The following is a 9,792-nucleotide window of genomic DNA, read 5'->3' as shown; positions in this document are numbered from 1 at the left end:
GCAGCTTGTGTCAGTTGTACTCCCAAAGGACCTCCTTGTTAATCTAACTACCACAAAACAATTAACTTGTTAGCTTCCTAGTGTCTTGACTGCCATGTCCAGATGTTTATGTTGGACTCTCAACAGCTTGCTTCAGTCCACTAGCACAGCTGGCCTGTAAACATAACAGTCAGTATCCACAAGTGGAATAAGCATCAAGGACTGCCATTTGCATCCATTGGTAATGAGCACAGCCTACATCAGGACGCTGGGCTTCATACCCACCCAGCTGTACTGAGAGGCCCCTACCTTTTCCTCTGGAGGAATATCCCAACAGATCTAGGAAAGAGTGAAGACTTTCACCAAAGGCACCAAGAGTCAGTGGATTCCATGTGGAAAACAGGATGTTCACACTAGTGCAGGGCAATGACTTGGACATATCCCATTTGTCCCTCCAAGTTTAACTCATACCAACTTGCCTGATCTACAGTTTAGCTTGTGCCTCCGTGACTAAATGTCTCCTATAGTTGCCTGTCATCATGGTTGAGGGCAAGCTGAAGCTTGTCCTTGGCTGTACTTTCATGCAAATGGAGTCAAATCCTTTGGATGGTCAGCTCCTCTCAGGACATATCCCTGAAATAAGTCATGATACTAAGACAAAGAAAGTGTCACATTTTTCTCTCACTGACAGCTTCAACTTATAAGCTTGAGTGCTAAATGCTCAGCAGATGGAAGATTCATCAGTACCCTGTCTACTAGCTGGCATCTCTCAGAGTGGACTCTCTAGCCCGTGAAAAGAAAAGGGTACCCAATGGCTCAGAACTCTTGATGGTGGCTTAGTGACTCCAGAACCTCATTCTGTAGTTAGGTTCTCATTATTGCTCTCATCATTGGACTCACTTGAAAATGACTTTCAATGACAGGTAGCTGGAAAAGGGTAGAAAAGTTGACCTTTGCCCTCACTGCAGTATGGTTCTGCAACATGATGACACCATTGATTTGACCCATCTTGACACAGGTCAGACATTTTATAATGCAGGTTGTTGAACAGTGAATGTCTACTTCACAAGGTGGTTTGTGAATGCCAGGGGAAGTAGGCTGGAGAGCCACCTGTGAGCAGCTTTGACAACAGGTGGGGAATGGGTTCAGGTGCCAGGTAAAAAGGTGTACATGACTCACCAAGAACATCTATTACTTCTGGCCTTTTATCCTCTGTGTTATTACTTTATAGAGATAAATACCTTTCTAACTGCCAGGGAGACCAAGACAAATATGTAAGAACCTTGCATGTTTCCTCTGTGTCAGGAAAATGACTGAGATAAATAGCAGATTGCTGTGATGAGTGGGCAAAGCCGGACTAATGGAGCAATCACTCTTACCCCTGGCCTCAGAGATAGTAGAACTAGGATTCTAAGTCCACATACACTTGGATACTTGCATGGCTATTTCCATTCCTGTAATCGTGATAGCCAAGATATCACACCAGCCTAAAAGTTCATCAATAGAGAAATGGATATAGAAAATGTCACAATATATACAATAGAATTTTATTTAACTGTATGGAAAAATGAAAATCAAGGCATCTTTAAGAAAATACTTGGAAGTAGAAATCATTGTGTTGGGAAAAATAAACCAAATGTCACATTTTCCCTGGCAAGCAGAATGCAGATATGAATTGATATATTAATGTTGGACATGGAAGTAAAAATATGGTCTGAAAGAAGCCAGAGTTGTCAAAGGAAGGGAGAATGAGAACTCTTTCAATGAGAATGAGAAGGTAATTCAATGTATGTGGCAGGAAGGCAGGTTGGGATATTTTGGTGGAAGAATGGGGACCATTTCAACAAGATGAACCTGAGTAGTAAACATTAATGGTGTGGACCATCTCAAAACAGTGTGTGTGTGTGTGTGTGTGTGTGTGTGTGTGTGTGTGTGTGTGTGTAAATGTCACAATCAACTCACAGTGAACCTACTTCGCATGCTAATTAATGTTATTCCTTCTCAAGTCTCTGATGGAGTTGAAGACTACATAGTCATAGCCTCACAATTAAGCCTAAGTTATAAAGGATCTTAGGAGATGTTTTAAGGATGGTAAAAGCAAGTTAAGAACACTTGAGGACAGGAAAGTTTAAATTGTAAACAAGTGTTTGTGTTTGAGGTTGGTAATGCAAGTTATGAAAGTTAGAGTATTTAAATGCTTAAGATGGTAATGAGTAAATCCTTCAAATACAAAACTCTGGATTCACCAAGCTACGATGGATGATGGAATACTTTATCCGAAGTTGTCAGATAGAGATGATTTGAAATAATTTTTCATAATTGTTTCATATATCTTCCTAATGTATATTGCTTTTATTGTAAGGAAAAGAACCTTTTATATTTAGACAAGAAGCAGGAAATGTTAGGGTTGGTCTGGTGCTTTTATGAGTTCAAATGCTAATTACTGACCCTAAAGATCTGATTGCTCTCTGGAGAGGAGATCCTCACATATACCAAGCAATGCTATGTAACCCTTGCATCCCAAGTTAACTGGTCAATAAAATGCTAAAGCCTGTGATTGGGCCGTAGAGAGAGAAAGAGGTGTCATCAATATAGAATGAGGAGTCTCAGGAGAGACCAGGGGAGGGGAGAAAGAAGAGACAAAGAGAGAAAAGGCTGTCACGAGAAGAGATGGTCCATGAAGAAATGGCCAGGAGAAACAGCAAATAACAAGAGACATGTGGCTAGGATGTAAGTTTAGAATAGCTCTAAAACTTGCCCAATATAGGCTTACAGCTTGTGAATAAAGAGAGAGAGAGAGAGAGAGAGAGAGAGAGAGAGAGAGAGAGAGAGAGAGAGAGAGAGAGAGAGAGAGAGAGAGAGAGAGAAGAAGAGAGAGAGAGAGAGAGAGAGAGAGAGAGAGAGAGAGAGAGAGAGAGAGAGAGAGAGAGAAATTGAGAGAGAAATTGAGAGAGAAAAGGATGAGGAGGAAGAGGAAGAGGAGGAAGAGGCAGAGGCAGGAGAAGGAGAAGGAGGAGACAAGAGGAGGAGGAGGAGGAGGAGGAGAAGGAGTTGGAGTTATTTTATTGAAATAATTTTCTTCAGCAGTGCCCTAGCTACTTTACTGTTCATACTTTGATTTCAAAACAGTTCTGTTGAGTACATGCTTGGACACCCGTGCTTTGGAGATAAACAAGTAAAGGCTTCTCCACTGAAGGAGGTACCTATGGGCCGTGGAACTCTGGCAGTGGGCACTGTGGATGCCGAAATATGAGAATTGTCAACAAGAATCACCAAGACAGATGAGAGATGGGTGCCCAAGCTACATTGCTTCTTGATTGAGCTTCTGCCTCTCTCCTCTGATGTCTAGCTCTATGCTCTCTCGCTAATCTGTAGACTGGAGAGAAAAAAAAAGCATTGCTGAGCAATTCCCTAGGGTTGACATTCAATCATAATCATGTTAAATACCCCAGCTATCATATTATGCACTGCTAGAGTAAACTCACTATTAAAATTTACCATGGTTATAAATAAAAATAGTGTTGTTTTTGCTTCCGTAAATTTAACTGTGTGTTCTGAAATAAATATAATTACATCTACTGGAACACTTAGAAGGGATAACCTTGTGAAAATTATCCCTAAGTGTTAAAATAAAGGCAGTGGGAGAAAAGAACTGAAAGAGAGAGTTATATGGGGCATTATCATAACAATTGGGAATTAGTTTTATATTTACCAGCACAGCATCCTGAGAACATGCAATGAAAAATCTTCCTTCCTGGCATCCTCATCACATTCCCCAACACCTGAACCCCTCCTAAGTGCTCTCTGCCTATCAATCTAAGTCAGAGGAAATAGTACAGAACTGAAAATACACTCAGCCAGAAAAATAAAAATGAATCTTGATGAGATACTGTTTTCCATTTTACAAAGAGCAAGGCAATTGTACATTCAAAAGCACCTTCTTAGGCATTTAAAATATTTTTTCATTTATTTTGCTCAGTAGATTACTTTGGAAATATAAGCATGTAGCAAGTTCTAATTGGGTGACCCCAAGGTGTGTCTTAGAGACTAGAGATTCAGAATATGCCTCAGTCTTAACTGAATGACTCTGTCTCTTCATACTTCATTGAAGGCATTGCTTTATTCTTTGTGTATTAAACTTTAATACATGTGTGTGAGAAAGAGGGATGAGATCATGGGTTTGGGTAGATGTGTATACAGTGTACAAATGTACGTGGAGACTACAGGTCAACTTCAGGTGTGATTCTTCAAGTCCTGTCATTTTACTGCTTGAGAGAGGCTTGATACGTCACTTGGTCTGGAACTTATCAACTAGCTTAGGTTGGTTTTTATAACTGTATGACACTATGCCAGACTTTTGTATGTGACTTTTGGGTCCCACATTCAGCACTTATTTCTTGCATGGCAATTATCTCCTATCTCTCCAGCTGCTCAGACAAATGGCCCCTTTTCATTTCATGGGAACACACAAATAAATACATAAACTGTAGGTAGACATGTTGGTTAAATGCATACAGATGTCTCAATCTGCCTGTCTCCATGGTTGTTGCCTGGAGATGCATGATACACTACAAGAGACCCACATTCCCCTCTGGATTCCCAGCCATTCCTTTTGCCATGCAGTTTCATCGTAACTTCACTAAAGCTGGACCCCTCACTTCTCTATGGCTTCCTATGGGGTTGGTACTATGACTTACTTGTACACACTGAGGCTGAAGTCCAGTGTGTCCTTTCCAAGTCCAAGATTTAAGAGGGTGTACAAATTTTTCCCTGGTCTATGAATACATGTGCTGAATATCCTCCTCTTGAGAGGAGGATGAGCAAGAGCAAGGACTCTTGGCCAGCTAGGGTACCTCAGATGGGTCCTTTAGCATTCACCACCTGCATGAAATCATATGAGATGGCACAGCTGGATGAGCAGAACCAATTAATGAGCCCGGCTTGGGTAAGCGATCCTTAGCTACAATAGAAGCACTGTAATAAACTGTGACTGTTTGCTGGCCTTGATGTTAGGGTTCTTCCAATGCCTTGCAGTAAAATAGTTTTTAAATTTTATTTATTATATTCATCATTAGTGTGTGTGTGTGTGTGTGTGTGTGTGCATGTTTGTGTGTATGTTTGTGTGTGTGTGTATGTGTGTGTGTGTGTGTGTGTGTGTGTACCACAGTATATGAAAATGCAGAGGAAGAATTGTTGAGTTTCTCCTCTCCTTCTGTCTTTACATGGGTTCTGGAACAAACTCAGGCCGTCAGGCTTGCCTGGTGAGTGCCTTTCTGGTCCCACTGGCTCTGAAATGCATAGCTGATACTTGTTTTGATAAAGTAATCTAAGCTATTACTGTATTTTGCTGTGTTCTAAAGAAATATTCTTGTCTAATGTGTATAAATTCTTACAAACGTGATATTAAAATGAAAATGCTACATTTTTCATGCCATTATATGAGGATCATTCTGATTATTTATAGCCCCTGTGGCAAGAGTATAAATGTCATGTTGCAAGTCAAGTAAATAAATGCTTGAGATCCTAAAGTAGAGCTCACAAGTTGGCTTTATTACTCAATGATATGTCACCAGCCATTTCATACTCAATGGTTTAAGACAACTATTAATTGGAATTGTCCTTTAACATTTGGTAATTTGGTTATGCTTAGATGAAGGTGGTCTCTTATCTGGTCATATTTGGTATTTCTCATGTACTTGCTAGAGCAAAAACCCTCAAGGTAACCTTTCTCCACGTGTCTCTCCATCAAAGCTTCTTAAATTGTGGGTCAGGAGCCCGCATGGGATTGCATAACTGATTGTGGAAGCTGTGAAGCTCGGCAATGATAAACGATTTCTGAAATGCAATGGGAAATGAATGTGAAGTGTGTTTGGCAGTGTTAGCCTGTGCTGAGTCTTGCAACATCACCACAGCCTTAGTTCTGAATGCATACATACACATACACACTTGTACTGAGCATGCTCCGACAATGCAAGGCTAACAAGTGTAGCCTGAAGCACCTTGGACCACACTCAAGACTCCAGTCTCTTACAAACTGTAATATTTTAACTGTGATGCAATGTTTTCTGCTCTTATAGAAAGATAATGGCTTAATTATGGAAAACAAAGACTTTTAACACTTTCCTAGAATCATTTATTCTTGAACATCATAAATATCACATTAGTATACTTGAAGACAGGATCATATAAAGCAAGCACATCCATCTTATTAATATGTAGATGGCAAATTTTAAAGCTAGTAAACTTTTATGTTTGCTAAATCTTGGTAAAAGTATGCTGGTAACATAAACATTTGTCAAATAAAAGAGTCCCTACTAGAGAACATTTTAGGAGCCATAGGATCCATAGTATACATGGTAATTCTCTTCAGCAATGCTGATGGACAGGCTCCAGGGGATGCAAAGAAGAATTGGTCATTCATGACTTGGGCTTATAAGGTCCTCGTGTTACTTTAACCACCACACACTATTTTACAGTGGTGATCATTAATGTGCCCAGGGTCAAGAAGAGACATAGCTCCACTTTCTGTTGTGAGGGGGTTGTCTACATGCATATATATATATATATATATATATATATATATATATATATATATATCATGCATGCATGTTGGAATTAAGTCCTTGAAACTTCCCGTCCCTACTGTGTGCATGTGTGTATGATAGGGAGAGAGGGAAGTCTTAAAGACAAGCTACCATAGGAACTAAAGTAAGCAAACAATTAGACAATACATCACAGTTGGTTTTATATCGACAAACATAATTCCAAAACATCCCAGAGGACCTAGACTTATAATTCTTGGGATATTAGACATTCTGTACATGAAGACAGAAAAAAACAAAACAAAACAAAACAAAACCTGAGCCTTCCATCCCGTGGTGATTTGAGTAGGGTTGATCTTCATAGACTCATGTGTTTGGATGCTTGACCCATAGAGAGTGGCAGTATTAGGAGGTGTGGCCCTGTTGGAGGAAGTGCGCCACTATGGTGACAGGCTTTGAGGCCTTCTATGTAATGTTCAGTGTGGCTCACAATCTCTCTTACTGCTTGTGGATCAAGACATATAACTCTCTGTTCTTTCAGTGCCATGTCTGCTTGAACACTGTCATGCTTCCTACCATGATGACAATGGACTAAACCTCTGAAACTGTCAGCCAGCCCCATTGAAATGTTTTCCTTCATAAAAGTTGCAATACTTTTGTTGAAGATGCTTTCTGGCCCTTTAAGGTGGGAATTTTTACTTTCTTCTATTCCTATTATTCTCAGGTTTGGTCTTCTCATTGTGTCCTGAATTTCCTGGATGTTTTGGGTTAGGAGTTTGTAACACTTTGTATTTTCTTTGACCTTTGGGTCAATACCTTCTATGGTATCTTCTATGTCTGAGATTCTCTCTTCTATCTACTGTATTCTATTGGTGATGCTTGCGACTATAGCTCCTGATCTCTTTCCTAGGTTTTCTGTCTCCAGAGTTGCCTCCATTTGTGATTTCTTTATTGTTTCTATTTCCATTTTTATGTCTTGGACCATGTTGTTCAATTTCTTCACCTGTTTGAGTGTGTTTTCCTGTATTTCTTTAAGGTATTTGTTTCCTCTTTAAAGAGGTTTTTAAAATCATTCTTAAGGCCTATGTTTCCTGTATTTCAAGGGAGTTATTTATATCCTCCGTAAAGGCCTCTATCATCTTCATGAGATGGGATTTTAGTCAGAATCTTGCTTTTCAGGTGTGTTAGGGTATCCAGGTCTTGCTGTGGTGGGAGAACTGAGTTCTGATGATGCCAAATTACACTGGTCTCTGTTGTTTATGTTCTTGTACTTGCCTTTCGCCATTTGGTTATCCCTGGTGTTAACTGGCCTGGTTGTCTCTGACTGGAGCTGTCTCCTTGGAGCAAGACAGGGGTCTCACCTGTGACCTGGGTTACAGCAGGCCTCCTGGGAGACAGGCAGTGTTCTCTCTGGTTAGGGGCCTCCTGTGTCCCTGGTTAGAGCAGTACTCATGTGTACCTCATGAGGGCAGTCCTCCTTTGTCCCTAGTTAGGATAGACCTCCTAGAAGAGAGACAGGCTGTGGGATGTGGAAGAGGAGCAGGCATTCCCATATACCCTGAGTGAAGATGTAGACTGGAAAATGAAGCTTGGGCAAGGATAGGTCCTGTGTCCGCTAGACTCTATGGGGGTCCTAACTGAGGCATGAATTGAGGCAGGGTCTCACCTGTGTCCCTGATTACTGCAGGTCTACTAGGAGACAAGCAGGCTGTGGAGGTTGGGAGAGGAGCAGGCACACCTATCTGCCCCAGGTGATTTTACTCCTGTGTTCCCAATTAGCCATAAACTTACAGGTACAGATTCATGTAATCCTCCTAATACCAAAGGTGTGATAGTGGAGCATCAACCACTCCAGAGGTTGGTTCTCATGGCCTCTTATGAAATGCAGAGACAGCAGAAGGGAGGTCATTTCAGCTACATCAAAATCCCATTCACAGGGTGGAGACAAGCTATTCAATATGAAGCTATCCTATCATTAGAGACAGCTCCTTCCAGAAAGTCATTTGTTGCCTTCAGAAACCTCTGACAAGCCAAGAGTCAAGAACAAGTGTTATCCTATCAGATCCATTTTTTTCCCTGGAATAGGATTTGGAAATTTATTCTGGATATAATATTACTCATGATCGTGTTCTTATCTTAGTTTCCAGTTTTCTGCTACATTGTGATCATAACTGTTGTAGGTGCACATGGAATCTCCTTGGGTGATAGGCATATTAATAATGACATCTTCGGGAGTGTATGTCATGACAGTCATGGTGTATTTACCTATGAAACAAAGAGTTCCTGTTTCAGATGCACATTTCGAATTGGATATTTTGTGGGTGGAGGATGTAAGTGTAATCCTGTGTTCACTGATGGTTTCTGTCACCATGTTCATTTCCCATACATGCTTCAGATTGAGAGATTGGTGCCAGCATAATCATCATCAGAGAGACTTCCCCAGCAACTGATGGAAACAGATGCAAAGACCCACAGCCAAATATTAAGCAAAGTTCAGGGGATCCTGCAGAAGGAAGGGGAAGGATTATAGGAAATAAAGGGGTCAAGGATGCACCACAAGAAAACCTACAGAATCATCTAACCTGGACTCATAGAGGCTCACAGAGGGAGCCTGGATGGGCTGACCTAGGCCCTCTTAAAATACATTACATTTGTGTAGCTTGATCTTCTGGAGGGACTCCTAACAGTGGGAGCAGGGGTTGTCTCTGAATCTGTTGCCTGCTTTAGCACCCTTTCCACCTATTGGGTTGTTTCATCGCACCGTAATAGGAGAGAAAGTACCCAGTCTCACTGCAACTAGAGATGCCATGGCTGGTTAATATCCATGGAGGCATGCCCCTTTCTAAAGAAAACTGGAGGAAGAGTTGATGGTGGTGGGGGAGTGCAGTAGAGGACAAAGGACTTGAATGAGAAGAGGGAGAGGAAACTGTAGCGTGGATGTAAAAATAAGTAAGTAAATTATTTAAAAATTATTTTAAAATGTTGCTGTGGTCATGGTATATTTTCACAGCAATAAAGTCCTAACTAAGACACATTCCCAGGTCACCCCTATCCTATCTAGACTCCAAGCTGTCCTGAAGTACCTGAGCCAGGCTCATTTACATACAGATGTCACTACCAACAAATCCTAGTTCTACCTACACCCCTTGCCAGCAGCCTCACTGGAGGCCGGCTTTGAGCCTAAGGTTATGTAAACTGTGGAGGTGATGTCCTAAGAAAGAAGCCAGGCAAACCTCAGGAAGGTGCACCTTCGGTGATTTAGGCTTAGAAT

The 9,792-nt window shown here is 41.0% G+C and overlaps 1 pseudogene; it reads left to right on the top strand.

Annotated features, from left to right (window-relative positions):
- Positions 1-948: 948 nt before the first annotated feature.
- Positions 949-9,185, top strand: LOC110302448 (annotated as a pseudogene).
- Positions 9,186-9,792: the final 607 nt, after the last annotated feature.

The sequence above is a fragment of the Mus caroli genome, chromosome 9 (assembly GCF_900094665.2).
Source record: "Mus caroli chromosome 9, CAROLI_EIJ_v1.1, whole genome shotgun sequence".
NCBI classification, from domain to species: domain Eukaryota; kingdom Metazoa; phylum Chordata; class Mammalia; order Rodentia; family Muridae; genus Mus; species Mus caroli.
This window is presented reverse-complemented; position numbering and strand designations above follow the sequence as displayed.